Below are 20,441 nucleotides of genomic sequence, written 5' to 3'. Positions count from 1 at the left end.
GAATACAACAGTCTCCATGCGCACTTTCCTCCACGGGAGTTATGTCTCAAACAGTCTACGCTTTGATCGTCCCTTGGAAGACCAGTAGTAGCTTCCGATGCACATCTGGAGGCATTCTGTAATCTGTGGACTATCAGAGTGTTGATGAAGCACAGAAATTGCATTGGGATTGAATACAACAGTCACCATCCGCACTATCCTCCATGGGAGTAATGTCTGAAACAGTCTACGCTTTGATCGTACCCTGGGAGACCAGTGGTAGTTTCCGATAAACACCTCGTGGCATTCTGTAATCTGTGGACTATCAGAGTGTTGATGAAACACAGAAATTGCATCGGAATTGAATACAACAGTCACCATGCGCACTTTCCTCCATGGGAGTAATGTCTTAAACAGTCTACGCTTTGATCGTCCCTTGGAAGACCAGTAGTAGTTTCCGATGCACATCTGGTGGCATTCTGTAATCTGTGGGCTATCAGAGTGTTGATGAAACACAGAAATTGCATTGGGATTGAATACAACAGTCACCATCCGCACTATCCTCCATGGGAGTAATGTCTGAAACAGTCTACGCTTTCATCGTTCCCTGGAAGACCAGTAGTAGTTTCCGATAAACACCTCGTGGCATTCTGTAATCTGTGGACTGTCAGAGTGTTGATGAAACACAGAAAACGCATCGGGATTGAATACAACAGTCACCATGCGCACTTTCCTCCATGGGAGTAATGTCTCAAAGAGTTTACACTTTGATCGTCCCTTGGAAGACCAGTACTAGTTTCCGATGCACATCTGGAGGCATTATGTAATCTGTGGACCATCAGAGTGTTGATGAAACACATAAAATGCATCGGGATTGAATACAACAGTCACCATGCGCACCTTCCTCCATGGGAGTAATGTCTCAAACAGTCTACGCTTTATCCGTTCCCTGGAAGACCAGTACTAGTTTCCGATGCAGATCTGGAGGAATTCTGTAATCTGTGGACTATCAGAATGTTGATGAAACACAGAAATTGCATCGGGATAGAATACAACAGTCACCATGCGCACTTTCCTCCATGGGAGTAATGTCTGAAAGAGTTTACGCTTTGATCGTTCCCTGGAAGACCAGTAGTAGTTTCCGATGCACATCTGGAGGTATTCTGTTATCTGTGGACTATCAGAGTGTTGATGAAACACAGAAATTGCATCGGGATTGAATACAACAGTCACCATGCTCACTTTCCTTCATGAAAGTAATGTCTCAAACACTATACGCTTTGATCGTTCCCTGGAAGACCGTAGTAGTTTCCGATGCACATCTGGAGGCATTCTGTAATCTGTGGACTATCAGAGTGTTGATGAAACACGGAAATTGCATCCGGATTGAATACAACAGTCACCATGCGCACTTTCTTCCATGGGAGTAATGTCTCAAACAGTCTACGATTTGATCGTTCCCAGGAACACCAGTAGTAGTTTCCGATGCACATTTGGAGGCATTCTGTAATCTGTGGAGTATCAGAGTGTTGATGAAACACAGAAATTGCATCGGGATTGATTACAACAGTCACCATGCGCACTTTCCTCCATGGGAGTAATGTCTCAAACAGTCTATGCTTTGATCGTTCCCTGGAAGACCAATAGTAGTTACCGATGCACATCTGGTGGAATTCTGTAATCTGTGGACTATCAGAGTGTTGATGAAACACAGAAATTGCATCGGGATTGAATACAACAGTCTCCATGCGCACTTTCCTCCACGGGAGTTATGTCCCAAACAGTCTACGCTTTGATCGTCCCTTGGAAGACCAGTAGTAGTTTCCGATGCACATCTGGTGGCATTCTGTAATCTGTGGACTATCAGAGTGTTGATGAAACACAGAAATTGCATTGGGATTGAATACAACAGTCACCATCCGCACTATCCTCCATGGGAGTAATGTCTCAAACAGTCTACGCTTTATCCGTTCCCTGGAAGACCAGTACTAGTTTCCGATGCAGATCTGGAGGAATTCTGTAATCTGTGGACTATCAGAATGTTGATGAAACACAGAAATTGCATCGGGATAGAATACAACAGTCACCATGCGCACTTTCCTCCATGGGAGTAATGTCTTAAACAGTCTACGCTTTGATCGTCCCTTGGAAGACCAGTAGTAGTTTCCGATGCACATCTGGTGGCATTCTGTAATCTGTGGACTATCAGAGTGTTGATGAAGCACAGAAATTGCATTGGGATTGAATACAACAGTCACCATCTGCACTATCCTCCATGGGAGTAATGTCTGAAACAGTCTACGCTTTCATCGTTCCCTGGAAGACCAGTAGTAGTTTCCGATAAACACCTCGTGGCATTCTGTAATCTGTGGACTGTCAGAGTGTTGATGAAACACAGAAAACGCATCGGGATTGAATACAACAGTCACCATGCGCACTTTCCTCCATGGGAGTAATGTCTCAAAGAGTTTACACTTTGATCGTCCCTTGGAAGACCAGTACTAGTTTCCGATGCACATCTGGAGGCATTATGTAATCTGTGGACCATCAGAGTGTTGATGAAACACAGAAAATTCTTCGGGATTGAATACAACAGTCACCATGCGCACCTTCCTCCATGGGAGTAATGTCTCAAACAGTCTTCGCTTTATCCGTTCTCTGGAAGACCAGTACTAGTGTCCGATGCACATCTGGAGGCATTCTGTAACCTGTGGACTATCAGAATGTTGATGAAACACAGAAATTGCATCGGGATAGAATACAACAGTCACCATGCGCACTTTCCTCCATGGGAGTAAAGTCCCAAAGAGTTTACGCTTTGATCGTTCCCTGGAAGACCAGTAGTAGTTTCCGATGCACATCTGGAGGCATTCTGTTATCTGTGGACTATCAGAGTGTTGATGAAACACAGAAATTGCATCGGGATTGAATACAACAGTCACCATGCTCACTTACCTTCATGAAAGTAATGTCTCAAACACTATACGCTTTGATCGTTCCCTGGAAGACCAGTAGTAGTTTCCGATGCACATCTGGAGGCATTCTGTAATCTGTGGACTATCAGAGTGTTGATGAAACACGGAAATTGCATCCGGATTGAATACAACAGTCACCATGCGCACTTTCTTCCATGGGAGTAATGTCTCAAACAGTCTACGATTTGATCGTTCCCAGGAAGACCAGTAGTAGTTTCCGATGCACATTTGGAGGCATTCTGTAATCTGTGGAGTATCAGAGTGTTTATGAAACACAGAAATTGCATCGGGATTGATTACAACAGTCACCATGCGCACTTTCCTCCATGGGAGTAATGTCTCAAAACAGTCTATGCTTTGATCGTTTCCTGGAAGACCAGTAGTAGTTACCGATGCACATCTGGTGGCATTCTGTAATCTGTGGACTATCAGTGTTTTGATGAAACACAGAAATTGCATTGGGATTGAATACAACAGTCACCATCCGCACTACCCTCCATGGGAGTAATGTCTGAAACAGTCTACGCTTTCATCGTTCCCTGGAAGACCAGTTGTAGTTTCCGATAAACACCTCGTGGCATTCTGTAATCTGTGGACTATCAGGGTGTTGATGAAACACAGAAAATGCATCGGGATTGAATACAACAGTGACCATGCGCACTTTCCTCCATGGGAGTAATGTCTCAACGAGTTTACGCTTTGATCGTTCCCTGGAAGACCAGTAGGAGTTTCCGATGCACATCTGGAGGCATTCTGAAATCTGTGGAATATCAGGGTGTTGATGAAACACAGAAATTGCACCGATATTGAATACAACAGTCACCATGCGCACATTACTCCATAAAAGTAATGTCTCAAGCAGTCTACGCTTTGATCGTTCCCTGGAAGACCTGTAGTAGTTCCCGATGCACATCTGGACGCATTCTGTAATCTGTGGACCATCAGAGTGTTGATGAAACACAGAAATTGCATCGGGATTGAATACAACAGTCACCATGCGCACTTTCCTCCATGGGAGTAGTGTCTTAAACAGTCTACGCTTTGATCGTTCCCTGGAAGACCAGTAGTAGTTTCCGATGCACATCTGGAGGCATTCTGTAATCTGTGGACTATCAGAATGTTGATGAAACACAGTAATTGCATCGGGATTGAATACAACAGTCACCATGCGCAGTTTCCTCCATGGGAGTAATGTCTCTTACTGTCTACGCTTTGATCGTTCCCTGGAAGACCAGTAGTAGTTTCCGATGCACATCTGGAGGCATTCTGTTATCTATGGACTATCAGAGTGTTGATGAAACACAGAAATTGCATCGGGATTGAATAAAACAGTCACCATGCGCACATTCCTCCATAAAAGTAATGTCTAAAATTGTCTACGCTTTGATCGTTTCCTGGAAGACCGGTAGTAGTTTCCGATGAACATCTGGAGGCATTCTGTAATTTGTGGACTATCAGAGTGCTGATGAAACACAGAAAATGCATCGGGATTGAATACAACAGTCACCATGCGCACTTTCCTCCATGGGAGTTATGTCTCAAACAATCTAAGATTTGATCGTTCCCTGGAAGACCAGTAGTAGTTTCCGATGCACATCTGGTGGCATTCTGTAATGTGTAGACCATCAAAGTGTTGATGAAACACAGTAATTGCATCGGGATTGAATACAACAGTCACCATGCGCACTTTCCTCCATGGGAGTAATGTCTCTAACAGTCTACGCTTTGATCGTTCCCTGGAAGACCAGTAGTAGCTTCCGATGCACATCTTTAGGCATTCTGTAATCTGTGGACTATCAGAATGTTGATGAAAGACAGAAATTGCATCGGGATTGAATACAACAGTCACCATGCGCACTTTCCTCCATGGGAGTAATGTCTCAAAGAGTTTACGTTTTGATCTTTCCCTGGGTGACAAGTAGTAGTTTCCGATGCACATCTGGAGGCATTCTGTTATCTGTGGACTATCAGAGTGTTGATGAAACACAAAAATTGCATCGGGATTGAATACAACAATCACCATGCGCACATTCCTGAATAAAAGTAATGTCTCAAACAGTCTACGCTTTGATCGTTCCCTGGAAGACCAGTAGTAGGTTCCGATGCACATCTGGTCGCATTCTGTAATGTGTAGACTATCAGAGTGTTGATGAAACACAGTAATTGCATCGGGATTGAATACAACAGTCACCATGCGCACTTTCCTCCATGGGAGTAATGTCCCTAACAGTCTACGCTTTGATCGTTCCCTGAAAGACCAGTAGTAGTTTCCGATGCACATCTGGTGGCATTCTGTAACCTGTGGACTATCAGAGTGATTATGAAACACAGAAATTGCATCGGGATTGAAAACAACAGTCTCCATGCGCACTTTCCTCCACAGGAGTTATGTCTCAAACAGTCTACGCTTTGGTCGTCCCTTGGAAGACCAGTAGTAGTTTCCGATGCACATCTGGTGGCATTCTGTAATCTGTGGACTATCAGAGTGTTGATGAAACACAGAAATTGCATTTTGATTGATTACAACAGTCACCATCCGCACTACCCTCCATGGGAGTAATGTCTGAAACAGTCTGCGCTTTCATCGTTCCCTGGAAGACCAGTTGTAGTTTCCGATAAACACCTCGTGGCATTCTGTAATCTGTGGACTATCAGGGTGTTGATGAAACACAGAAAATGCATCGGGATTGAATACAACAGTCACCATGCGCACTTTCCTCCATGGGAGTAATGTCTCAACGAGTTTACGCTTTGATCGTTCCCTGAAAGACCAGTAGCAGTTTCCGATGCACATCTGGAGGCATTCTGAAATCTGTGGAATATCAGGGTGTTGATGAAACACAGAAATTGCACCGATATTGAATACAACAGTCACCATGCGCACATTACTCCATAAAAGTAATGTGTCAAGCAGTCTACGCTTTGATCGTTCCCTGGAAGACCTGTAGTAGTTCCCGATGCACATCTGGATGCATTCTGTAATCTGTGGACCATCAGAGTGTTGATGAAACACAGAAATTGCACGGGATTGAATACAACAGTCACCATGCGCACTTTCCTCCATGGGAGTAATGTCTTAAACAGTCTACGCTTTGATCGTTCCCTGGAAGACCAGTAGTAGTTTCCGATGCACATCTGGAGGCATTCTGTAATCTGTGGACTATCAGAATGTTGATGAAACACAGTAATTGCATCGGGATTGAATACAACAGTCACCATGCGCAGTTTCCTCCATGGGAGTAATGTCTCTTACAGTCTACGCTTTGATCGTTCCCTGGAAGACCAGTAGTAGTTTCCGATGCATATCTGGAGGCACTCTGTTATCTATGGACTATCAGAGTGTTGATGAAACACAGAAATTGCATCGGGATTGAATAAAACAGTCACCATGCGCACATTCCTCCATAAAAGTAATGTCTAAAACTGTCTACGCTTTGATCGTTTCCCGGAAGACCGGTAGTAGTTTCCGATGAACATCTGGAGGCATTCTGTAATTTGTGGACTATCAGAGTGCTGATGAAACACAGAAAATGCATCGGGATTGAATACAACAGTCACCATGCGCACTTTCCTCCATGGGAGTTATGTCTCAAACAATCTAAGATTTGATCGTTCCCTGGAAGACCAGTAGTAGTTTCCGATGCACATCTGGTGGCATTCTGTAATGTGTAGACCATGAAAGTGTTGATGAAACACTGTAATTGCATCGGGATTGAATACAACAGTCACCATTCGCACTTTCCTCCATGGGTGTAATGTCTCTAACAGTCTACGCTTTGATCGTTCCCTGGAAGACCAGTAGTAGCTTCCGATGCACATCTTTAGGCATTCTGTAATCTGTGGACTATCAGAATGTTGATGAAAGACAGAAATTGCATCGGGATTGAATACAACAGTCACCATGCGCACTTTCCTCCATGGGAGTAATGTCTCAAACAGATTACGTTTTGATCTTTCCCTGGGTGACAAGTAGTAGTTTCCGATGCACATCTGGAGGCATTCTGTTATCTGTGGACTATCAGAGTGTTGATGAAACACAGAAATTGCATCGGGATTGAATACAACAATCACCATGCGCACATTCCTGAATAAAAGTAATGTCTCAAATTGTGTACGCTTTGATCGTTCCCTGGAAGACCAGTAGTCGGTTCCGATGCACATCTGGTCGCATTCTGTAATGTGTAGACTATCAGAGTGTTGATGAAACACAGTAATTGCATCGGGATTGAATACAACAGTCACCATGCGCACTTTCCTCCATGGGAGTAATGTCTCTAACTGTCTACGCTTTGATCGTTCCCTGGAAGACCAGTAGTAGTTTCCGATGCACATCTGGTGGCATTCTGTAATTTGTGGACTATCAGAGTGATTATGAAACACAGAAATTGCATCGGGATTGAAAACAACAGTCTCCATGCGCACTTTCCTCCACAGGAGTTATGTCTCAAACAGTCTACGCTTTGATCGTCCCTTGGAGGACCAGTAGTAGTTTCCGATGCACATCTGGTGGCATTCTGTAATCTGTGGACTATCAGAGTGTTGATGAAACACAGAAATTGCATTGGGATTGAATACAACAGTCACCATCCGCACTACCCTCCATGGGAGTAATGTCTGAAACAGTCTACGCTTTCATCGTTCCCTGGAAGACCAGTTGTAGTTTCCGATAAACACCTCGTGCCATTCTGTAATCTGTGGACTATCAGGGTGTTGATGAAACACAGAAAATGCATCGGGATTGAATACAACAGTCACCATGCGCACATTCCTCCATAAAAGTAATGTCTAAAACTGTCTACGCTTTGATCGTTTCCTGGAAGACCGGTAGTAGTTTTCGATGAACATCTGGAGGCATTCTGTAATTTGTAGACTATCAGAGTGCTGATGAAACACAGAAAATGCATCGGGATTGAATACAACAGTCACCATGCGCACTTTCCTACATGGGAGTTATGTCTCAAACAATCTAAGATTTGATCGTTCCCTGGAAGACCAGTAGTAGTTTCCGATGCACATCTGGTGGCATTCTGTAATGTGTAGACCATCAAAGTGTTGATGAAACACAGTAATTGCATCGGGATTGAATACAACAGTCACCATTCGCACTTTCCTCCATGGGTGTAATGTCTCTAACAGTCTACGCTTTGATCGTTCCCTGGAAGACCAGTAGTAGCTTCCGATGCACATCTGGTGGCATTCTGTAATCTGTGGACTATCAGAATGTTGATGAAAGACAGAAATTGCATCGGGATTGAATACAACAGTCACCATGCGCACTTTCCTCCATGGGAGTAATGTCTCAAAGAGTTTACGTTTTGATCTTTCCCTGGGTGACAAGTAGTAGTTTCCGATGCACATCTGGAGGCATTCTGTTATCTGTGGACTATCAGAGTGTTGATGAAACACAGAAATTGCATCGGGATTGAATACAACAATCACCATGCGCACATTCCTGAATAAAAGTAATGTCTCAAACAGTCTACGCTTTGATCGTTCCCTGGAAGACCAGTAGTAGGTTCCGATGCACATCTGGTCGCATTCTGTAATGTGTAGACTATCAGAGTGTTGATGAAACACAGTAATTGCATCGGGATTGAATACAACAGTCACCATGCGCACTTTCCTCCATGGGAGTAATGTCTCTAACAGTCTACGCTTTGATCGTTCCCTGGAAGACCAGTAGTAGTTTCCGATGCACATCTGGTGGCATTCTGTAATCTGTGGACTATCAGAGTGATTATGAAACCCAGAAATTGCATAGGGATTGAATACAACAGTTTCCATGCGCACATTCCTCCATAAAAGTAATGTCTCAAACAGTCTACGCTTTGATCGTCCCTTGGAAGACCAGTAGTAGTTTCCGATGCTCATCTGGTGGCATTCTGTAATCTGTGGACTATCAGAGTGTTGATGAAACACAGAAATTGCATTGGGATTGAATACAACAGTCACCATCCGCACTACCCTCCATGGGAGTAATGTCTGAAACAGTCTACGCTTTCATCGTTCCCTGGAAGACCAGTTGTAGTTTCCGATAAACACCTCGTGGCATTCTGTAATCTGTGGACTATCAGGGTGTTGATGAAACACAGAAAATGGATCGGGATTGAATACAACAGTCACCATGCGCACTTTCCTCCATGGGAGTAATGTCTCAACGAGTTTACGCTTTGATCGTTCCCTGGAAGACCAGTAGCAGTTTCCGATGCACATCTGGAGGCATTCTGAAATCTGTGGAATATCAGGGTGTTGATGAAACACAGAAATTGCACCGATATTGAATACAACAGTCACCATGCGCACATTACTCCATAAAAGTAATGCCTCAAGCAGTCTACGCTTTGATCGTTCCCTGAAAGACCTGTAGTAGTTCCCGATGCACATCTGGATGCATTCTGTAATCTGTGGACCATCAGAGTGTTGATGAAACACAGAAATTGCATCGGGATTGAATACAACAGTCACCATGCGCACTTTCCTCCATGGGAGTAATGTCTTAAACAGTCTACGCTTTGATGGTTCCGTGGAAGACCAGTAGTAGTTTCCGATGCACATCTGGAGGCATTCTGTAATCTGTGGACTATCAGAATGTTGATGAAACACAGTAATTGCATCGGGATTGAATACAACAGTCTCCATGCGCACTTTCCTCCACGGGAGTTATGTCTCTTACAGTCTACGCTTTGATCGTTCCCTGGAAGACCAGTCGTAGTTTCCGATGCACATCTGGAGGCATTCTGTTATCTATGGACTATCAGAGTGTTGATGAAACACAGAAATTGCATCGGGATTGAATAAAACAGTCACCATGCGCACTTTCCTCCATAAAAGTTATGTCAAAAACTGTCTACGCTTTGATCGTTTCCTGGAAGACCGGTAGTAGTTTCCGATGAACATCTGGAGGCATTCTGTAATTTGTGGACTATCAGAGTGCTGATGAAACACAGAAAATGCATCGGGATTGAATACAACAGTCACCATGCGCACTTTCCTCCACAGGAGTTATGTCTCAAACAGTCTACGCTTTGATCGTCCCTTGGAGGACCAGTAGTAGTTTCCGATGCACATCTGGTGGCATTCTGTAATCTGTGGACTATCAGAGTGTTGATGAAACACAGAAATTGCATTGGGATTGAATACAACAGTCACCATCCGCACTACCCTCCATGGGAGTAATGTCTGAAACAGTCTACGCTTTCATCGTTCCCTGGAAGACCAGTTGTAGTTTCCGATAAACACCTCGTGCCATTCTGTAATCTGTGGACTATCATGGTGTTGATGAAACACAGAAAATGCATCGGGATTGAATTCAACAGTCACCATGCGCACATTCCTCCATAAAAGTAATGTCTAAAACTGTCTACGCTTTGATCGTTTCCTGGAAGACCGGTAGTAGTTTCCGATGAACATCTGGAGGCATTCTGTAATTTGTAGACTATCAGAGTGCTGATGAAACACAGAAAATGCATCGGGATTGAATACAACAGTCACCATGCGCACTTTCCTACATGGGAGTTATGTCTCAAACAATCTAAGATTTGATCGTTCCCTGGAAGACCAGTAGTAGTTTCCGATGCACATCTGGTGGCATTCTGTAATGTGTAGACCATCAAAGTGTTGATGAAACACAGTAATTGCATCGGGATTGAATACAACAGTCACCATTCGCACTTTCCTCCATGGGTGTAATGTCTCTAACAGTCTACGCTTTGATCGTTCCCTGGAAGACCAGTAGTAGCTTCCGATGCACATCTGGTGGCATTCTGTAATCTGTGGACTATCAGAATGTTGATGAAAGACAGAAATTGCATCGGGATTGAATACAACAGTCACCATGCGCACTTTCCTCCATGGGAGTAATGTCTCAAAGAGTTTACGTTTTGATCTTTCCCTGGGTGACAAGTAGTAGTTTCCGATGCACATCTGGAGGCATTCTGTTATCTGTGGACTATCAGAGTGTTGATGAAACACAGAAATTGCATCGGGATTGAATACAACAATCACCATGCGCACATTCCTGAATAAAAGTAATGTCTCAAACAGTCTACGCTTTGATCGTTCCCTGGAAGACCAGTAGTAGGTTCCGATGCACATCTGGTCGCATTCTGTAATGTGTAGACTATCAGAGTGTTGATGAAACACAGTAATTGCATCGGGATTGAATACAACAGTCACCATGCGCACTTTCCTCCATGGGAGTAATGTCTCTAACAGTCTACGCTTTGATCGTTCCCTGGAAGACCAGTAGTAGTTTCCGATGCACATCTGGTGGCATTCTGTAATCTGTGGACTATCAGAGTGATTATGAAACACAGAAATTGCATAGGGATTGAATACAACAGTTTCCATGCGCACATTCCTCCATAAAAGTAATGTCTCAAACAGTCTACGCTTTGATCGTCCCTTGGAAGACCAGTAGTAGTTTCCGATGCTCATCTGGTGGCATTCTGTAATCTGTGGACTATCAGAGTGTTGATGAAACACAGAAATTGCATTGGGATTGAATACAACAGTCACCATCCGCACTACCCTCCATGGGAGTAATGTCTGAAACAGTCTACGCTTTCATCGTTCCCTGGAAGACCAGTTGTAGTTTCCGATAAACACCTCGTGGCATTCTGTAATCTGTGGACTATCAGGGTGTTGATGAAACACAGAAAATGGATCGGGATTGAATACAACAGTCACCATGCGCACTTTCCTCCATGGGAGTAATGTCTCAACGAGTTTACGCTTTGATCGTTCCCTGGAAGACCAGTAGGAGTTTCCGATGCACATCTGGAGGCATTCTGAAATCTGTGGAATATCAGGGTGTTGATGAAACACAGAAATTGCACCGATATTGAATACAACAGTCACCATGCGCACATTACTCCATAAAAGTAATGTCTCAAGCAGTCTACGCTTTGATCGTTCCCTGGAAGACCTGTAGTAGTTCCCGATGCACATCTGGACGCATTCTGTAATCTGTGGACCATCAGAGTGTTGATGAAACACAGAAATTGCATCGGGATTGAATACAACAGTCACCATGCGCACTTTCCTCCATGGGAGTAGTGTCTTAAACAGTCTACGCTTTGATCGTTCCCTGGAAGACCAGTAGTAGTTTCCGATGCACATCTGGAGGCATTCTGTAATCTGTGGACTATCAGAATGTTGATGAAACACAGTAATTGCATCGGGATTGAATACAACAGTCACCATGCGCAGTTTCCTCCATGGGAGTAATGTCTCTTACTGTCTACGCTTTGATCGTTCCCTGGAAGACCAGTAGTAGTTTCCGATGCACATCTGGAGGCATTCTGTTATCTATGGACTATCAGAGTGTTGATGAAACACAGAAATTGCATCGGGATTGAATAAAACAGTCGCCATGCGCACATTCCTCCATAAAAGTAATGTCTAAAATTGTCTACGCTTTGATCGTTTCCTGGAAGACCGGTAGTAGTTTCCGATGAACATCTGGAGGCATTCTGTAATTTGTGGACTATCAGAGTGCTGATGAAACACAGAAAATGCATCGGGATTGAATACAACAGTCACCATGCGCACTTTCCTCCATGGGAGTTATGTCTCAAACAATCTAAGATTTGATCGTTCCCTGGAAGACCAGTAGTAGTTTCCGATGCACATCTGGTGGCATTCTGTAATGTGTAGACCATCAAAGTGTTGATGAAACACAGTAATTGCATCGGGATTGAATACAACAGTCACCATGCGCACTTTCCTCCATGGGAGTAATGTCTCTAACAGTCTACGCTTTGATCGTTCCCTGGAAGACCAGTAGTAGCTTCCGATGCACATCTTTAGGCATTCTGTAATCTGTGGACTATCAGAATGTTGATGAAAGACAGAAATTGCATCGGGATTGAATACAACAGTCACCATGCGCACTTTCCTCCATGGGAGTAATGTCTCAAAGAGTTTACGTTTTGATCTTTCCCTGGGTGACAAGTAGTAGTTTCCGATGCACATCTGGAGGCATTCTGTTATCTGTGGACTATCAGAGTGTTGATGAAACACAAAAATTGCATCGGGATTGAATACAACAATCACCATGCGCACATTCCTGAATAAAAGTAATGTCTCAAACAGTCTACGCTTTGATCGTTCCCTGGAAGACCAGTAGTAGGTTCCGATGCACATCTGGTCGCATTCTGTAATGTGTAGACTATCAGAGTGTTGATGAAACACAGTAATTGCATCGGGATTGAATACAACAGTCACCATGCGCACTTTCCTCCATGGGAGTAATGTCCCTAACAGTCTACGCTTTGATCGTTCCCTGAAAGACCAGTAGTAGTTTCCGATGCACATCTGGTGGCATTCTGTAACCTGTGGACTATCAGAGTGATTATGAAACACAGAAATTGCATCGGGATTGAAAACAACAGTCTCCATGCGCACTTTCCTCCACAGGAGTTATGTCTCAAACAGTCTACGCTTTGGTCGTCCCTTGGAAGACCAGTAGTAGTTTCCGATGCACATCTGGTGGCATTCTGTAATCTGTGGACTATCAGAGTGTTGATGAAACACAGAAATTGCATTTTGATTGATTACAACAGTCACCATCCGCACTACCCTCCATGGGAGTAATGTCTGAAACAGTCTGCGCTTTCATCGTTCCCTGGAAGACCAGTTGTAGTTTCCGATAAACACCTCGTGGCATTCTGTAATCTGTGGACTATCAGGGTGTTGATGAAACACAGAAAATGCATCGGGATTGAATACAACAGTCACCATGCGCACTTTCCTCCATGGGAGTAATGTCTCAACGAGTTTACGCTTTGATCGTTCCCTGAAAGACCAGTAGCAGTTTCCGATGCACATCTGGAGGCATTCTGAAATCTGTGGAATATCAGGGTGTTGATGAAACACAGAAATTGCACCGATATTGAATACAACAGTCACCATGCGCACATTACTCCATAAAAGTAATGTGTCAAGCAGTCTACGCTTTGATCGTTCCCTGGAAGACCTGTAGTAGTTCCCGATGCACATCTGGATGCATTCTGTAATCTGTGGACCATCAGAGTGTTGATGAAACACAGAAATTGCACGGGATTGAATACAACAGTCACCATGCGCACTTTCCTCCATGGGAGTAATGTCTTAAACAGTCTACGCTTTGATCGTTCCCTGGAAGACCAGTAGTAGTTTCCGATGCACATCTGGAGGCATTCTGTAATCTGTGGACTATCAGAATGTTGATGAAACACAGTAATTGCATCGGGATTGAATACAACAGTCACCATGCGCAGTTTCCTCCATGGGAGTAATGTCTCTTACAGTCTACGCTTTGATCGTTCCCTGGAAGACCAGTAGTAGTTTCCGATGCATATCTGGAGGCATTCTGTTATCTATGGACTATCAGAGTGTTGATGAAACACAGAAATTGCATCGGGATTGAATAAAACAGTCACCATGCGCACATTCCTCCATAAAAGTAATGTCTAAAACTGTCTACGCTTTGATCGTTTCCCGGAAGACCGGTAGTAGTTTCCGATGAACATCTGGAGGCATTCTGTAATTTGTGGACTATCAGAGTGCTGATGAAACACAGAAAATGCATCGGGATTGAATACAACAGTCACCATGCGCACTTTCCTCCATGGGAGTTATGTCTCAAACAATCTAAGATTTGATCGTTCCCTGGAAGACCAGTAGTAGTTTCCGATGCACATCTGGTGGCATTCTGTAATGTGTAGACCATGAAAGTGTTGATGAAACACTGTAATTGCATCGGGATTGAATACAACAGTCACCATTCGCACTTTCCTCCATGGGTGTAATGTCTCTAACAGTCTACGCTTTGATCGTTCCCTGGAAGACCAGTAGTAGCTTCCGATGCACATCTTTAGGCATTCTGTAATCTGTGGACTATCAGAATGTTGATGAAAGACAGAAATTGCATCGGGATTGAATACAACAGTCACCATGCGCACTTTCCTCCATGGGAGTAATGTCTCAAACAGATTACGTTTTGATCTTTCCCTGGGTGACAAGTAGTAGTTTCCGATGCACATCTGGAGGCATTCTGTTATCTGTGGACTATCAGAGTGTTGATGAAACACAGAAATTGCATCGGGATTGAATACAACAATCACCATGCGCACATTCCTGAATAAAAGTAATGTCTCAAACTGTGTACGCTTTGATCGTTCCCTGGAAGACCAGTAGTCGGTTCCGATGCACATCTGGTCGCATTCTGTAATGTGTAGACTATCAGAGTGTTGATGAAACACAGTAATTGCATCGGGATTGAATACAACAGTCACCATGCGCACATTACTCCATAAAAGTACTGTCTCAAGCAGTCTACGCTTTGATCGTTCCCTGAAAGACCTGTAGTAGTTCCCGATGCACATCTGGATGCATTCTGTAATCTGTGGACCATCAGAGTGTTGATGAAACACAGAAATTGCATCGGGATTGAATACAACAGTCACCATGCGCACTTTCCTCCATGGGAGTAATGTCTTAAACAGTCTACGCTTTGATGGTTCCGTGGAAGACCAGTAGTAGTTTCCGATGCACATCTGGAGGCATTCTGTAATCTGTGGACTATCAGAATGTTGATGAAACACAGTAATTGCATCGGGATTGAATACAACAGTCTCCATGCGCACTTTCCTCCACGGGAGTTATGTCTCTTACAGTCTACGCTTTGATCGTTCCCTGGAAGACCAGTCGTAGTTTCCGATGCACATCTGGAGGCATTCTGTTATGTATGGACTATCAGAGTGTTGATGAAACACAGAAATTGCATCGGGATTGAATAAAACAGTCACCATGCGCACTTTCCTCCATAAAAGTTATGTCAAAAACTGTCTACGCTTTGATCGTTTCCTGGAAGACCGGTAGTAGTTTCCGATGAACATCTGGAGGCATTCTGTAATTTGTGGACTATCAGAGTGCTGATGAAACACAGAAAATGCATCGGGATTGAATACAACAGTCACCATGCGCACTTTCCTCCACAGGAGTTATGTCTCAAACAGTCTACGCTTTGATCGTCCCTTGGAGGACCAGTAGTAGTTTCCGATGCACATCTGGTGGCATTCTGTAATCTGTGGACTATCAGAGTGTTGATGAAACACAGAAATTGCATTGGGATTGAATACAACAGTCACCATCCGCACTACCCTCCATGGGAGTAATGTCTGAAACAGTCTACGCTTTCATCGTTCCCTGGAAGACCAGTTGTAGTTTCCGATAAACACCTCGTGCCATTCTGTAATCTGTGGACTATCATGGTGTTGATGAAACACAGAAAATGCATCGGGATTGAATTCAACAGTCACCATGCGCACATTCCTCCATAAAAGTAATGTCTAAAACTGTCTACGCTTTGATCGTTTCCTGGAAGACCGGTAGTAGTTTCCGATGAACATCTGGAGGCATTCTGTAATTTGTAGACTATCAGAGTGCTGATGAAACACAGAAAATGCATCGGGATTGAATACAACAGTCACCATGCGCACTTTCCTACATGGGAGTTATGTCTCAAACAATCTAAGATTTGATCGTTCCCTGGAAGACCAGTAGTAGTTTCCGATGCACATCTGGTGGCATTCTGTAATGTGTAGACCATCAAAGTGTTGATGAAACACAGTAATTGCATCGGGATTGAATACAACAGTCACCATTCGCACTTTCCTCCATGGGTGTAATGTCTCTAACAGTCTACGCTTTGATCGTTCCCTGGAAGACCAGTAGTAGCTTCCGATGCACATCTGGTGGCATTCTGTAATCTGTGGACTATCAGAATGTTGATGAAAGACAGAAATTGCATCGGGATTGAATACAACAGTCACCATGCGCACTTTCCTCCATGGGAGTAATGTCTCAAAGAGTTTACGTTTTGATCTTTCCCTGGGTGACAAGTAGTAGTTTCCGATGCACATCTGGAGGCATTCTGTTATCTGTGGACTATCAGAGTGTTGATGAAACACAGAAATTGCATCGGGATTGAATACAACAATCACCATGCGCACATTCCTGAATAAAAGTAATGTCTCAAACAGTCTACGCTTTGATCGTTCCCTGGAAGACCAGTAGTAGGTTCCGATGCACATCTGGTCGCATTCTGTAATGTGTAGACTATCAGAGTGTTGATGAAACACAGTAATTGCATCGGGATTGAATACAACAGTCACCATGCGCACTTTCCTCCATGGGAGTAATGTCTCTAACAGTCTACGCTTTGATCGTTCCCTGGAAGACCAGTAGTAGTTTCCGATGCACATCTGGTGGCATTCTGTAATCTGTGGACTATCAGAGTGATTATGAAACACAGAAATTGCATAGGGATTGAATACAACAGTTTCCATGCGCACATTCCTCCATAAAAGTAATGTCTCAAACAGTCTACGCTTTGATCGTCCCTTGGAAGACCAGTAGTAGTTTCCGATGCTCATCTGGTGGCATTCTGTAATCTGTGGACTATCAGAGTGTTGATGAAACACAGAAATTGCATTGGGATTGAATACAACAGTCACCATCCGCACTACCCTCCATGGGAGTAATGTCTGAAACAGTCTACGCTTTCATCGTTCCCTGGAAGACCAGTTGTAGTTTCCGATAAACACCTCGTGGCATTCTGTAATCTGTGGACTATCAGAATGTTGATGAAACACAGTAATTGCATCGGGATTGAATACAACAGTCTCCATGCGCACTTTCCTCCACGGGAGTTATGTCTCTTACAGTCTACGCTTTGATCGTTCCCTGGAAGACCAGTCGTAGTTTCCGATGCACATCTGGAGGCATTCTGTTATCTATGGACTATCAGAGTGTTGATGAAACACAGAAATTGCATCGGGATTGAATAAAACAGTCACCATGCGCACTTTCCTCCATAAAAGTTATGTCAAAAACTGTCTACGCTTTGATCGTTTCCTGGAAGACCGGTAGTAGTTTCCGATGAACATCTGGAGGCATTCTGTAATTTGTGGACTATCAGAGTGCTGATGAAACACAGAAAATGCATCGGGATTGAATACAACAGTCACCATGCGCACTTTCCTCCACAGGAGTTATGTCTCAAACAGTCTACGCTTTGATCGTCCCTTGGAGGACCAGTAGTAGTTTCCGATGCACATCTGGTGGCATTCTGTAATCTGTGGACTATCAGAGTGTTGATGAAACACAGAAATTGCATTGGGATTGAATACAACAGTCACCATCCGCACTACCCTCCATGGGAGTAATGTCTGAAACAGTCTACGCTTTCATCGTTCCCTGGAAGACCAGTTGTAGTTTCCGATAAACACCTCGTGCCATTCTGTAATCTGTGGACTATCATGGTGTTGATGAAACACAGAAAATGCATCGGGATTGAATTCAACAGTCACCATGCGCACATTCCTCCATAAAAGTAATGTCTAAAACTGTCTACGCTTTGATCGTTTCCTGGAAGACCGGTAGTAGTTTCCGATGAACATCTGGAGGCATTCTGTAATTTGTAGACTATCAGAGTGCTGATGAAACACAGAAAATGCATCGGGATTGAATACAACAGTCACCATGCGCACTTTCCTACATGGGAGTTATGTCTCAAACAATCTAAGATTTGATCGTTCCCTGGAAGACCAGTAGTAGTTTCCGATGCACATCTGGTGGCATTCTGTAATGTGTAGACCATCAAAGTGTTGATGAAACACAGTAATTGCATCGGGATTGAATACAACAGTCACCATTCGCACTTTCCTCCATGGGTGTAATGTCTCTAACAGTCTACGCTTTGATCGTTCCCTGGAAGACCAGTAGTAGCTTCCGATGCACATCTGGTGGCATTCTGTAATCTGTGGACTATCAGAATGTTGATGAAAGACAGAAATTGCATCGGGATTGAATACAACAGTCACCATGCGCACTTTCCTCCATGGGAGTAATGTCTCAAAGAGTTTACGTTTTGATCTTTCCCTGGGTGACAAGTAGTAGTTTCCGATGCACATCTGGAGGCATTCTGTTATCTGTGGACTATCAGAGTGTTGATGAAACACAGAAATTGCATCGGGATTGAATACAACAATCACCATGCGCACATTCCTGAATAAAAGTAATGTCTCAAACAGTCTACGCTTTGATCGTTCCCTGGAAGACCAGTAGTAGGTTCCGATGCACATCTGGTCGCATTCTGTAATGTGTAGACTATCAGAGTGTTGATGAAACACAGTAATTGCATCGGGATTGAATACAACAGTCACCATGCGCACTTTCCTCCATGGGAGTAATGTCTCTAACAGTCTACGCTTTGATCGTTCCCTGGAAGACCAGTAGTAGTTTCCGATGCACATCTGGTGGCATTCTGTAATCTGTGGACTATCAGAGTGATTATGAAACACAGAAATTGCATAGGGATTGAATACAACAGTTTCCATGCGCACATTCCTCCATAAAAGTAATGTCTCAAACAGTCTACGCTTTGATCGTCCCTTGGAAGACCAGTAGTAGTTTCCGATGCTCATCTGGTGGCATTCTGTAATCTGTGGACTATCAGAGTGTTGATGAAACACAGAAATTGCATTGGGATTGAATACAACAGTCACCATCCGCACTACCCTCCATGGGAGTAATGTCTGAAACAGTCTACGCTTTCATCGTTCCCTGGAAGACCAGTTGTAGTTTCCGATAAACACCTCGTGGCATTCTGTAATCTGTGGACTATCAGGGTGTTGATGAAACACAGAAAATGGATCGGGATTGAATACAACAGTCACCATGCGCACTTTCCTCCATGGGAGTAATGTCTCAACGAGTTTACGCTTTGATCGTTCCCTGGAAGACCAGTAGCAGTTTCCGATGCACATCTGGAGGCATTCTGAAATCTGTGGAATATCAGGGTGTTGATGAAACACAGAAATTGCACCGATATTGAATACAACAGTCACCATGCGCACATTACTCCATAAAAGTAATGTCTCAAGCAGTCTACGCTTTGATCGTTCCCTGAAAGACCTGTAGTAGTTCCCGATGCACATCTGGATGCATTCTGTAATCTGTGGACCATCAGAGTGTTGATGAAACACAGAAATTGCATCGGGATTGAATACAACAGTCACCATGCGCACTTTCCTCCATGGGAGTAATGTCTTAAACAGTCTACGCTTTGATGGTTCCGTGGAAGACCAGTAGTTGTTTCCGATGCACATCTGGAGGCATTCTGTAATCTGTGGACTATCAGAATGTTGATGAAACACAGTAATTGCATCGGGATTGAATACAACAGTCTCCATGCGCACTTTCCTCCACGGGAGTTATGTCTCTTACAGTCTACGCTTTGATCGTTCCCTGGAAGACCAGTCGTAGTTTCCGATGCACATCTGGAGGCATTCTGTTATCTATGGACTATCAGAGTGTTGATGAAACACAGAAATTGCATCGGGATTGAATAAAACAGTCACCATGCGCACTTTCCTCCATAAAAGTTATGTCTAAAACTGTCTACGCTTTGATCGTTTCCTGGAAGACCGGTAGTAGTTT

The sequence above is a fragment of the Schistocerca gregaria genome, unplaced genomic scaffold (genome assembly GCF_023897955.1).
Source record: "Schistocerca gregaria isolate iqSchGreg1 unplaced genomic scaffold, iqSchGreg1.2 ptg000066l, whole genome shotgun sequence".
Lineage (NCBI taxonomy): Eukaryota > Metazoa > Arthropoda > Insecta > Orthoptera > Acrididae > Schistocerca > Schistocerca gregaria.
Note: the sequence above shows the minus strand (reverse complement) of the source record.